General features: G+C 44.2%; 1 pseudogene; it reads right to left on the reverse strand.

Annotated features, from left to right (window-relative positions):
* Window positions 1-8,352: 8,352 nt before the first annotated feature.
* On the reverse strand, window positions 8,353-9,487 carry LOC130274519 (secretory carrier-associated membrane protein 3-like; annotated as a pseudogene).
* Between the last annotated feature and the right edge of the window lie 4,449 nt (window positions 9,488-13,936).

Below are 13,936 nucleotides of genomic sequence, written 5' to 3' on the forward strand. Positions count from 1 at the left end.
GAGCACTGTGCTCAAGATGTCAGCAGAGAGCTTTGTGTTCCAAAATAAAATAATTTCCTTTGTAGTATTAAGCAGCTAATAAGTACTGGAAGGATTAAGATTTCTAATAGAAGTAATTTACAAATCTGTTTAACTTTCTGGCACCAGTTGATACATTTTTAAAGGGGTACTCCCCAGAAAAACATCTTATCCCTTATCCAAAGGATAGGCGGTAACATGTCTGATTGTGGGGGTCCCGGGCCCGCATTGGCAGCGGTGTCCGAAACACGGGAGCTAGGAGCTTCCGCGTTTGTGACATCACGTCAAGCCCCCTCCATTCATGTCTATGGGAGGGTGTGTGAAGGCTAGTACATAGCCGTCGTGCCTCCTCCCATAGACATGAATGGAGGAGGCGTGGCGGCTGTAGTCACTTCATCCGGCACGGATGACTGGGGTGCCGTGCCAGAGATCAGCGGGACCCTCACGATCGGACATCTTATCCTCTAACCTTTGGATAGGGGATAACATGTTTTTCGGAGGAGTACCCCTTTAATACTGTACTTTTATTACTCATACGGCATTTACAAGCACAAGGTAATTTGGGAATTTTTCTGTTTGTTTAGAAGGTCTTTGATATCATAAAAATTTCTCATAGGAAACTGGGAAAGAATAATTCTTTCCTAAAACAACAGATGTATCTTCTCTGGCTGAAATGTAAATTAGCGTTATAGGAAATGTTATAGGAAATGTTTCCTATTGCTGCAATGCAGACCCATTACCGAGCCGTCCAGAAGCCAAACTGCATGGAGATCATCTGCCTATCCAGTTATTTGCTCTTCTTTGCTTTTAAATGGCATTTTGCAAAATATAAGTCTCTTGTTTGCTCTTAGGCTTTTTATCTTTAATCTTTAAAAAAAGCTCAAACAACAACCAAATGGATAAGGAATATTTGACAAATGTAAAGTCTAGAGCAGTGGTCTCAAACTATGGCACTCCAGAGATTGCCAAACTTCAACTCCCAGCATGCCCGGACAGCCGTCGGCTGTCCGGGCATGCTGGGAGTTGAAGTTTGACAACCTCTGGAGGGCCACAGTTTGGGACCACTGCTCTAGAGCTTCGTACATAGAACTAAAGGGGGTAATGTATTAATGCTTGGTGTAAACAAATATAACATTTTTGCCTAACATACTCGATTTTTGCGCAAAACACTGGAAAAGATGATCCTTTCTGTGCAAATGTTTGTGCAAAAAAGCGATTGCTCAAAACTTTGCCACAATTGCAACAAAACATAGACAAAAACCATCGATAAATTCATCAAAACCTTTGCAGAGGGGGAAAAAAATTGACCAGTTGCCCATAGCAACCAACCAGATGGCTACTTTCATTTTTGAAAAGGCCTCTGAAAAAATTAAAGCAGAAATCTGATTGGTTGCTATGGGCAACTGGTCACTATTGCTCTGCACAGGTATTTATTTATGAATCTTCCCCCCCAGTGTGTACAGTTTATGTAGGGTTAAAGGGGATCCCCCATCTCACATAGTCCTGATATAGTACGCCGCTGGCTATGCCATCAATTTCTGTTCAGTCGGGATTCTGAGACTAAAGATGGGGCATATTCTATTAAGCATTGAGGCCCCTCACGTGTTATCCTTGCACAGTAGTGGTCCGGGCTATGGTGACGCAGCAGAATTAAAATTAATGGGACCGTGTTGCATTTCACTGCATTGCTGGTGGCCGGGAGCTCTGCTGTGAGGGTAAAAGCTTTGGACCACAACAGATAAGATAATGATGACATAATACAGCTGAGCTCTGCACTCCCTATAGTCATAGACAGACAGGCTACCCCCCTTTGCTCACTCCTGTTATGATAGTCCATAATCAGAGCACACAGAGGCATCACAGCTTGCTGTGTATGGAGCTGTGTAGACACTTTACAGCGCCCATTACGACCCCTCCCATCTCACATAGTCCTGATATAGTACGCCTCTGGCTATGCCATCAATTTCTGATCAGTCGGGATCCTGAGACTAAAGATGGGGCAGATTCTATTAAGCATTGATGCCCCTCACGTGTTATCCTTGCATAGTAGTGGTCCTGGCTATGGTGACGCAGCTGCATTAAAATGAATGGGACTGTGCTGCATTTCACTGCATTGCTGGTGGCCGGGAGCTCTGCTGTGATGGAAAAAGCTTTGGACCACAACAGATAAGATAATGATGACATAATACAGCTGAGCTCTGCATTCCCTATAGTCATAGACAGACAGGCTGCCCCCCTTTGCTCACTCCTGTTATAATAGGCCATAGTCACAGCACACAGAGGCATCGCAGCTTGCTGTGTATGGAGCTGTGTAGACACTTTACAGCGCCCATTATGACTGCTGCCCACCCCTGAAACCATGGACCATGGAGCAATAAAAGAAGGTGGCCTGGGTGGTCTGATGGATCACATTTTCTTTTACATTGTGTGGACGGTTGGGTATGTGTGTGCCTCACTTACCTGGAGAAGAGGTGATAGCAGGATGCTCTATGAGAAGAAAACAAGCTTGTGGGTCGGTGGTTATAGGCAATGTTCTACTGAAAACCTTGTATCCTGGCATCAAATGGATGTTACTGTTTCACATACCACCTACCTAAACATTGTGCAGACCAAGTCCCCCCCTTCCTGGCAGGGGGGCCCCCTAATGACAGTGGTGTCCATCAGCAGGGTAATGCTCCTGGCCACACTGCAGACATTGTTCAGGAATGAGATCAAGCTGGTGACTCGGTCTCCATATTCCCCAGATATCACGCCGATTAATCATCTATGGATGTAGTAGAAAAACAAGCCCAATCCATGAAGGCCGCTCTTTACAACTTACAGAATCTGCTGCTGATACCACATGACAGGGGTATTGTCAAGTCCCTCCACTTCCTCCCATCCCATACCCTTCAAATAAACACATAACACCAGAATGGATTAAATTGGCCACAGCAGCCATTTTATTAATATTAACATATAAACAAACATATTAAATACAACTTGGCCTTCCACAAAGGAGGTCCTCGAAGCCTAACAAGCCCACTGGCGGTCCCCCACTGACCATGCACACAGGTTCCTTTTACCTCCAGCAGATCCACCCACTGGCTAGGGGGCACGACCACAATGAACCTGAATGCCTGACCAATGCCTAAGACTCCCATCCTTCTTTTAATCTTCCCAGAACTGCCAGCCATGAACTCCTTCAGTCTCGGAGTCCAGAACCAACGTTGGTTCCCTCCACCACCTTAAAACATCTTCCTGTTGCTCCCAACTCCGAGGACCCCCTGCCCCCAACCAACTGCTGTGACAGAAAAAAAAAAAAACTGCAACCAACAATCCACTCTGTTGTCCTCTCCAAAAAGAATCCCCCGCCATACCAAATATAAAGGATAAAACCCATTAAAAATTGTCTTAGGGTGGGCGGGTGTTAGATTCACCTTCCCCAGCTGGAACACCACAAAATGGTTGCTCCAACTGCCCTTTCACTCCCTTATATAACCCCCCCACTTAGCCCCCCTTTTCCCTTACACTCCCTTATTCATCCAATCCCCAATTCCTCCACCTATAGCTGTTCCCCCTCATTCCACACACCAACCTCTTAATCCCAACTCACATCCACTCAAAACACCATTAACCCTTTCTGTCCCAGTCCTGACAAACCCTATCATGAGGGCCTCCCCCTGGCTATGCTTCAGTCCGGCCTAACTGGAAACCTTCACAGGTCTGTGCAGTCCTATAAGTTGTGAGGTGTGGCCTCCATGGATCAAACACATTTTTCATCCACACATCTATGGAGTCCTTTAAGTTTTGAGATGGATTGGACTTATTTTTCCTCCACAGGTCTATAGAGTCCGGGCTCCATCGATCGGACTTGTTATCTATGGAGTCCTGTAAGTTGTGAGGTGTGGCCCCCATGGATTGGACTTACAGTATTTTTCCTTCACAGGTCTATGGAGTCCTGTAAGTTGTGAGGTGTGGCCTCCATGGATCAAACTAATTTTTCGTCCACACATCTATGGAGTCCTTTAAGTTTTGAGATGGATTGGACTTATTTTTCCTCCACAGGTCTATAGAGTCCTCTAAGTTGTAAGGTGCAGCCTCCATTGATCGGACTTGTTATCTGTGGAGTCCTGTAAGTTGTGAGGTGTGGCCCCCATGGATTCGACTTATTTTTCCTTCACAGGTCTATGGAGTCCTGTAAGTTGTGAGGTGCGGCCCCCATGGATTGGACTTATTTTTCCTCCACAGGTCTATAGAGTCCTGTAAGTTGTAAGGTCCAGCCTCCATTGATCGGACTTGTTATCTATGGAGTCCTGTAAGTTGTGAGATGTGGCCTCCATGGATTGGACTTATTTTTCCTTCACAGGTCTATTGAGTCCTGTAAGTTGTGAGGTGCGGCCTCCATGGATAGAACTTGTTTATCCTCCAGAAGTCTATGGGATCAGAGCAATTTTGGCAGCACAAAGTGATCTACGCAATATTAGGCAGGTAATCTCAATGTTGTGTCTGATCGGTGTACAGTATGTTTCGACAACTGCGGACATGACTGTAGTTGGTACATACAGCAGCTATAGGTTTTTGCAAACACGTCACGGTCTTGAACTCTGCTTGCACTACACTCCTGTGATCAGCGCATTGATGGCCCCCATGTCGGACATTTTTTGCTTTATGTTATTTTTAGGGTTGTGTGTTGATATTAATTAGTGTACGGTGATGTGGCCCGACACATAAAACCTTGTGATTTTCTCTGGAAAATGTGTCCGCTGGGAAAGAGTATTAATTTTAACAGCTGTGCTAAGGGAATGGCAATAAGAGAAAATAAATGAGAGACTCGTACAACCTCATAAAAACCTCAGAGGGAATATCACATTGTGTTTATAAAGCGGAAGAAGATGAAGAATTAGCGATAACACATTACAAATACGGAACTATTTATTCAAATGGAGGCAAATAAGCGGAATTGTGAGTCAGGGGAATAAACCAAGATGAAGGTCCGGGAATACAGTGAGGGGTTCTCCAAGCTGAAGCCATGTCTCATTATTGGTTGGGTCAGATAACTATACAGTGGTCCCTGAACATACGATGGTAATCCGTTCCAAATGGACCATCGTTTGTTGAAACCATCGTATGTTGAGGGATCCGTGCAATGTAAAGTATAGGACAGTGGTGTACAACCTGCGGACCTCGAGATGTAGCAAAACTACAACACCCAGCATACTGGGAGTTGTAGTTTTGCAACATCTGGAGGTCCGCAGGTTGAAGACCACTGGTATTGGAGGTTGTACTTACATTTCCCCGCCGCTCCAGACTGTCACCGCTCGTCACCGCTGCCCTGGATGTCGCCGTCCATTGCTGTCGCCGCGTCCCCGCGGTGTCCCCGACGCTCCGGCAAGGCCTCTGCTTCCCCGGCATCCTCGCTCTCCGTCGCCGCCATCACGTCGCTACGCACGCCGCTCCTATTGGATGACGGAACGGCGTGCGCAGCCACGTGATGACGACGATGGAGAGCGCCGACGATGCAGGGGATCCTGAAGAGGACGCGCCGGAGCCCCGAGGACAGGTAAGTGATAGTCAGCGGACCACACGGGGCACCGTAAATGGTTATCCGGTGGCAGCTGAAGCAGTCTGCGCTGCCGCATATGCGATGGCCCCGACATATAAAAGCATCGTATGTTGATGCTGCCTTCACCATGCGATGGACTCTAAGAGGCCATCGTATGTTGAACTTATCGTATGTCGGGGCCATCGAAGGTCGGGTGGTTACTGTGTACTATGGAGTAGTGTAAACCATTCACAGGGTGAGGACCCCCGGGACATGCTGTGTGTAAACGACTTATTTAAAAATACAGCAGAGGACAAAATATTCCTGTCTTGATAAAGAGCATTTCACTGTGCAATAGTAAATCAACATCTGTCCCATTAGTTTACATCTCGCCTGATTGTGAAATGTACCTTATGAGTCGGCATGCCAAAGGGGTACTCCGGTGAAAAAAATTTTTTTTTCAAATCAACTGGTGCCAGAAAATTATACAGATTTGTAAATTACTTCAATTTAAAAATCTTAATTCTTCCAATACTTATCAGCTGCTGTATGCTCCAGAGGAAGTTGTGTAGTTCTTTCCAGTCTGACCACGGTGCTCTCTGCTGACACCTCTGTCCCTGTCAGGAATAGTGTTGGGCGCGAATATTCACATTTCAAATTTTATCGCGAATATCGCAAATTCGCGAATATTGGGAATATATTCACTATATATTTGAAATTGCGAATATTAACTTTTTCCCGCATATGTGAATTTTCGCAAATTTCTTCTTTTCACTTGTGGGACAATTAGAATGATGCAAATACACTTGTAAGAGGTTATCAACAACATCCCTAGCAACCAATAGTAAAGTTGCCCACCCCCTCACTGTTTTCTTCCTCCAATACGCGAATATGCGAATATAACGAATCCGCGAAATTCGCGAATATAGGATGAATATTCATCTATATATTCGCAAAATATCACAAATTCGAATATGGGCAATGCCGCTCCTCACTAGTCAGGAACTGTCCAGAGCAAGAAAGGTTTGCTATGGGGATTTACTCCTACTCTGGACAGTTCCTGACATGGACAGAGGTGGCAACAGAGAGCACTGTGGTCAGACTGAAAAGAACTACACAACTTCCACTGAAGCATACAGCAGCTGGTTAGTACTGGAAGGATTAACATTTTTAACTAGAAGTAATTTACAAATCTGTTTAACTTTCTGGCACCACGTGATTTCAAACATTTGTTTTCCACCTTAGTACCCCTTTAAAGTAAACACCTGCCATTTAACCCCTAAGATGCCCTGGTCACGCACCTTTCTACAATTTCTTGATATGCCCTTCCGGTCCCAAGATATGAGGGTTTATAGTTTGTCTGACAACTCAAGGGATCAGTCAGATTGGTGTAAACTTAATTTTAAAAATGGGAGTGATGGGCAGGACTACACAGTCAGGGTGTGTGTGTTGTACATTAAGGGCTATGTATGCCTAATACACACCTCCTGACTGTAGAATTCCACCATTCACTCCCATTTTTAAAACTAAGTTCCTGCCCACCCAAACTTTAAACTCTCATGAACGGGAGGGTGTATCAAAAAGCTGTAAAAAGATGTGTGATCAGGGAACCCTATTTTTTTTTTTTTTTTTGGGGGGGGGGGGGGGTTGGTCACAGGTCCTCTTTAAGAGCCATAACTTTTTTTTTTTCCATATACTATTTAAGGCAGTGTTTCCCAACCAGTGTGCCTCCTGCTGTTGCAAAACTACAACTCCCAGCATGCTCCCAGCTGTTTGAGATGATTCATTTGAATCAGCCATTGGATTTAAGAGGGAATCAACTGCCAATCTGAATTTATACAAGAGGTGAGACTCCTGTCAAAAGACTGGAGTCCCTGCTCTTATGGGTACAGAGCCCCAGGTCCAGCAAATGTAGAGAATGTAAGCAACAATGCATACAGCATAGCTGCTTACCTCCTAGGGCTCTGTACACATTCATTGGGTTGGGAGCAGAGCACTTGCCCAGAGAATGACCCTGCTTCTCGATATGGTTTCAATAGGGTAACACGGAAACTACATACAAGAGCAGTGGCTCCAATATTATCCTGTAAAAATGAATCTTGATTATGGATTCGTTAAAAAAGTATTAGTACAAATATTTACAATAAAGTGCAAAGTTTGACACATTTCGGAAATGATCCCTTAAATGGGCATTTTCATTAAAACACATTTTTGCTATTGCACTCCTTATGGTAAATAAAAAATCTTTCTAATGCACTTTGTTTAAAAAAAAAATGAAGTTTTCTATGTTTTATTTGTGTTTAAAAAAGCTGCCACTTGGTGTCTCATTACTTGTCCAGAGGACATTTCCCGCATCTCTTGCACAAACTGGCAGAAGTCCAAAATCAGGAAATGCAGTCTGGAATGCTGAGGGGGTGTGTGTGCAGCCTTAGCCAATCATAGCTCTTCTCATACTGAACTGTTCTGGGCTGTGTATAGCAGAGTCAGGGAGGAAGTTCTCCTCTGTATGGCTTCAGATGATGTCACACCTGCTGGAGAACGCCCCTTCAGTCTGTGAATCTGACTGAGCAGAAAATACAGAGCAATATCAAGGTAGAAAACTAAAAAATAATAAAAATAAAGGCAGGGGGTGGTTTATCATGATGGGGGCAGTGAACTGGGAGGATTATAAAATTTAACAAGAACAGGAGAGGTACTCTTTAATCATTAGCTTATGATTAAGGGAGCAATCCCGAAACGTGTCAAACTTCGCAAATTATTGAAGATAATGTTTTGAATGGCGGGATTCATTCTACAGATCCATTCTATCTTTATGCTTGAATGCATTTTGTGCAGCGCCTGCTGCTATGTTGTGCCTTTTAGAAACTGGGACCAGTCTGGAGGTAAATGGAGTGGATCTTCTTCAACATGAAGATGCTCATGATTACGGTTGCGGCAAAGAGTAGCCTCATTGTCATCATAAACAGTGTAACCTTGCTTCAAGGCAGTGATCCAATGCAGAGATCCCCACTGCCTCCAGCACATATATTACTGTATGTCTCGAACAAAATAGATAAGAAGACAAAAAAATTAAAGGAACTGTCACTCCTGAAGACCTTGTACAGCGGTCTGTACCAGCAAACAAATGTGCATGGTGTAAAGAGGAAAGCCCATAGGATAGACATGCCATAACCAGAGCCCTTACTTCTATCTACACAGAACAAGGTGAAATAGGCGAGGAAATTCAGCAGCAGAGTTCCTGTGCTAACAAGCCACAGGTAAGATATGATCACCATCTTTTGGAACTCTTGGAATATGTCAACACTTGTGTCCTGGTAGAAGAAAGGCTTCAGTGATGGCAGTGGTGGCCAGGTATTTTGTCTTTTGGCGCCTCCACTAAACAAAGCATTCTGGAGTTCTTGTCCTCTTCAGTCTAGTTCTTCCGTCTTCTCCTGGTGCCTTAAAGGGGTACTCCACTGCCCCAGTGGGCTGCAGGGATTGTGACATCACAACCATGCCCCTGGTGATGTCACACCACGCTCCCTCAATGCAAGTCTATGGGATGGGCCATGGAGACTGAAGGGGTTGCATTGAGGGCGTGTGGTGTGACATCAAGGGGGCGAGGCCATGATGTCACGACCCCCATAGCCAGCGTTCCAAACAAAATGTACCGAACGCTGGCGGCAGTGGAGTACCCCTTTAATAAATCTGCTGTTGCTGCAGCTGTAGATTCCTGTAGAGCCACAGTTTTTGGATTCAGTGTTTTTTTTTTTTTTTTCTTGGCTGGAGTGTGGCAGCAATCAAAGAGGCAGCTGGTTGGACTGACAACTTATGGTGAGGTGGAGGCACAACCATGTTGTTAAATGGAGTGTAGACATCCAACATGGCATTCCGAGTGCTGGGCTGATGCTCCATCACAGCCGGGTTCTGGAAGGGGTTGTTGGTTTCCTTGTACGGTGACACCATCTCTCCCCTCTGATCTGATTGGATGAGATTCTATCTGGAAACGGCACAGAAACCAGTCACAAGTGTCACATGGTCCTTCTGACAGCTGCAGCGCTGTCCCCATATATTTAAATGTTTTTATGATATCCCCCATGAGGGGAAGAGGCGGAGCATTTGACCCTGGTGCAGGGTGACAGAAGAGGGGCCAACAAGCCTTGGCCAGGGTTTATAGATACAGAGCTAGGGCAGCCTTGCTGCCCTAGCTCTGTATCTATAAACCCTGGCCAAGGCTTGTTGACCCCTCGGAATTTTTGCCCTGGACGAGAAAAGCCTTACTATGATCCTGACCCTATCAATACTCTATCAGTACGAATGTGAATTTTATCCCCGCTATAAGACTGTAACTCCATTTTATGACGGTCGGAGATTCCAAAGACTTGTGGGTTTTCTTAATGTCTTAAGAATAAACATGTCAAGTAACCAAACTTGAAAAACATCAGCGATAACTTAATTAAAACCTGCCAAGAAGTATTGTTAAAAACAGAAGACATATTCGGCTGCACCAAGACTTAAGGGATTCTTGTAAATGTGCAGCAAATCATAATACAACAAGCAATAAATATAACATTTCATAGCAGTCGGTAATTAAGAGAAGCGTACAGCCGAAACTGGAGACGAAGAGACTTTAATGTGACTGTGAGTATGATATTAAAATCAGGATGAAATAATAAAACCTGGGATATCATTGAGACATTGTCTGGAATTAGCTGTATTCAGGTTTTGTCTTATTACATACTATGCCCAATGTAATAACCCAAAAATTTTTGTTGCACTGTACATCGAAAGTCCACTACTTGGAAACACCAGCAGAAAACTCATATTCCATACTGTATGTGTGGTATATATATCATACTGTGCTGTTTTATTTTATACTTAGGGTACATTCACATTATGTTTTGTGCCTCTGAGGCATGTATCCGATTGATACAGCTTAAAATAGGCTGCCGACCTCTCCGTGCTTGTATTGGCACAGACTAATAGGCCTGGTATTATATTTCAGTTTTATGAGGCCTACCTGCCCTGTTCTATAATACCAGATACAGCCACTATCAAAACTATGCAGCTGTGCCAGGTACACCATGAAGGGGTGTAACAACACCAGTTGGTCACAACGCAACAGAACTGGGCTTCACCTATATAGCTACCTTTTGTAGACCTTAACTGTGACTCCCATACTTACCGTGATTCCACCAGGGCTATGGTCATTGGCCTAGTGTCCATATAGGCAGCCACAGGAGGGTCGGAGGTCTGCCTGTATGAGCCCCTGCTATGCCGGTTGCAAACCACTCCAGTTCTGGCACGATGATGGTGCAGGAGAATGTACTCTAAAGAAGCCAGAGTGGAGGAGATCCAGCAGTGCATCAGCTATTCCTCTCCAGGCACCAAAGTCAGACCTCACTATGCTCTGATTTTGGGTGCCTGGCAAGGGATTGCCGATGCACTGCTGGATTGAGCTCCATTACAACTCTGCTATACCATAGGGAACTGAAGGGGGGGATTCCCTAATTGCAATAGACATCAGGAACCTGGAATGATTAAATGGATGATGGCAGAAACAAATGATAACAGACAGGAACAAATACAAAGAACAGGCCCTAAAAAGCTAACCCTAACCTTCCCCTAGACCTATCCTAACACCACTTACCCCACACTGCTAAGTCTTACTGTCCCTACAAATGTCCTTATGATATCCCAAATCTAACAGAACAATCTTCAGGCACTAAATCCCAGAGACAATTCAAGCCTGAGCAGAAATTTCAGTCATAGGAACCAACAAACAATGAAACTTCAGTGATTTGGGAGGGGTGGCCTGCTGCTGAGGGGAGAAGATGTCTGCCTGAATCTCTCCTCAGTAATCCTGCTTCCATGTGAAAGAAGCGCTAATACAAAGGGTACGTAACAAGGATGCGCTTCCTGAAAGATTCCAGATGATTTCTGTGTATACAGACCTCTCTGCAGCGACGTTGCAACTACGAAGAAGCTTGGCTCCTATCACTCTGGCTCTATGCAACAAAAAGGTCCTTTATAAATGGGGCTTTCCGACTCGACTTATTATGCAAAGAGGGGATGCTGTACAGATTATCCTCTCTGTAACCGAAGGTTCAGAATTGCTCAAAACTTGGGGAATCCCTGTGGACTTACCTGGCTCCCATACATCTACCTCTTCCCTAAACAGAGTGGATACCAGTTAGAACTTAGCTGGGAAGCAACACAGGAACATCTGCTGAACTGGGATTTAGATTCTAGTTCATTTAGGGTCAAAGGATCCTACCCCCAATACAGCCAGAGATGACACCAGATCATCGCAAACTCCAGAACTTTGATAATTCTACATTGTTATACCAGATTTTCATATTGAAGTATTTTTTATTTCCTTCCCCCCCTTTCTTTCTTCCTTTTTTCCTTTTTCTCTTTTCAGGTGTTTGCTTGCTCCGATGCCCACATCTGGGACATCACGGCTGCACTCCGGCATATGGCACATGCTCCTACATTCATTAACTAGCTCTCTCTCATTGTACTATGGTTTTGAAGGTAATTTCGCTTAATGCTAATGGCTTAAACATACCACAGAAAAGGTCTGGTCTGAGGCCAAAACACTGGCTTGTGATGTTTTATGTGTACAAGAAACACACCTGGTCCAATGGGATGCGTTTCGCATCAAACACAAGACTTTCCCCCCCATATTCCAATATCATTACACCAATAAATCTATAGGAGTATTGATAGCTGTCAAAAATACAGTGGCATTCCAACTGACTAAAAGCAGAATTGATCCCCATGGTAGTTATGTTATATTAATTTGCCTCATCAACAATAACACCTACACTATTGCATCACTCTATGCTCCTAATGTAAAGCAAATTAGATTTATTAAGAAAACTATTCACCTCATCCATAAACACCGACAAGGACATCTCATTCTCATAGGTGATTTCAACAAGGTCCCAGATTTGGCTGTAGACATCTCAGATAACGCTAAAACACGACCTTTTTCTCTGGCAAGTCTTCTACATCAAGAAGACCTTTATGACTCCTGGCGCATATTGCATCCTAGTGAATGAGACTTGACTTGATTCTAGTAGATAGGCCTCTCTTGGATGTTGTCCGGTCCTTCACTATCGAACCCGTTAAATGGTCTGACCACACTACAGTAACCTTGGAACTTGAGGAGAATCTACGTACTTCTCATTCCTTTCTATGGCGTTGCAACAAATTTCTTCTGAAAAATCCGACATAGATCTGAACTTGAATCGGATCTCCTTACTTTTTTCAAAGCTAACGACAATGGAGAGGTGGGTAGCACAACGCTTTGGAACCCACATAAGGCATATATACGAGGCACATTTATTAAATTAGGCCACGTGCTTAAAAAAGTGCGCAACCAAAAGCTCACAGACTTACTTGAAAAGCAACGTATGCTGGAGGACCGGAACAAATCCAATCCCTCTTCATTGTTAGCTAGTGAGTTACGATGTATTAGAAACTTCAGTAATTTCAAAACACAAGAAAGTATTGAGAACCAACTGGAGAAACTAGGACATAACTAAACTAGAACAAGGAACCAGAATCATAAAACAAAAATAGAGAAACGGAAACAGCCGCACATCCACAATTTGTATTTTGATCTATTTGCTTCTCTGCATATTGTCAAAAACTAATAGGTTGTTAGTATACATTTTGATCAAAAAAGTACAAGCCCCCTCGCCACGTCAAAGCCACCTAGTCAGAGTGGGTCCCTAACCTAAAACTGGCGTAGTGCTGGGCAGCGACCACTGCCTCTGCAACACCAAGCCCACAGGGGAAAAGACCCACTGCTGCCCGACCAAGCCCCCGGCTTCGGACGACACCACCCCACAGACAAAGCTTTACAGCAACAATGGCCGCCACGGAGTACCACACCAGTGTGAACAACTACCATTGGCTCACTGCCAGAGGGCTGGGAGAATGTTAGGAGGAAACCCTTATGCAGTCTCCTGCTAATTAAAAACACCTGGGCTGAATGGGTGGAGTGGAGTTCTGGCTATGAAAAAGGGGAGAGACAACAAATGTATAACAAAAATAGAAAAACAGCCGCACATCCACAATTTGTATTTTGATCTACTTGCTTCTCAGCAGAATTTCAAAAACTAACAGGTTGTTATTATACATTCTGATCAAAAAGGACAAGCCCACTCGCCACGTCAAGGCCAACTAGTCAGAGTGGGTCCTTAACCCAAAGAGGAACAGGTAACACTAAAAGAAATATGCAAAGCATACACCATAATCTACATCATCATACTGCAAAAGCCAGGAATATTTTAGCCAGGGATAATCTTTAGAAGATTGCAATTTTTGATACAATTTTGACATATGCCTGACATCGCACCCCCTCAAGGGCATATGCACTATAGTGGCAGATTATGGGGCTGC

The sequence above is a fragment of the Hyla sarda genome, chromosome 5 (genome assembly GCF_029499605.1).
Source record: "Hyla sarda isolate aHylSar1 chromosome 5, aHylSar1.hap1, whole genome shotgun sequence".
In the NCBI taxonomy this organism is placed as follows: Eukaryota; Metazoa; Chordata; class Amphibia; order Anura; family Hylidae; genus Hyla; species Hyla sarda.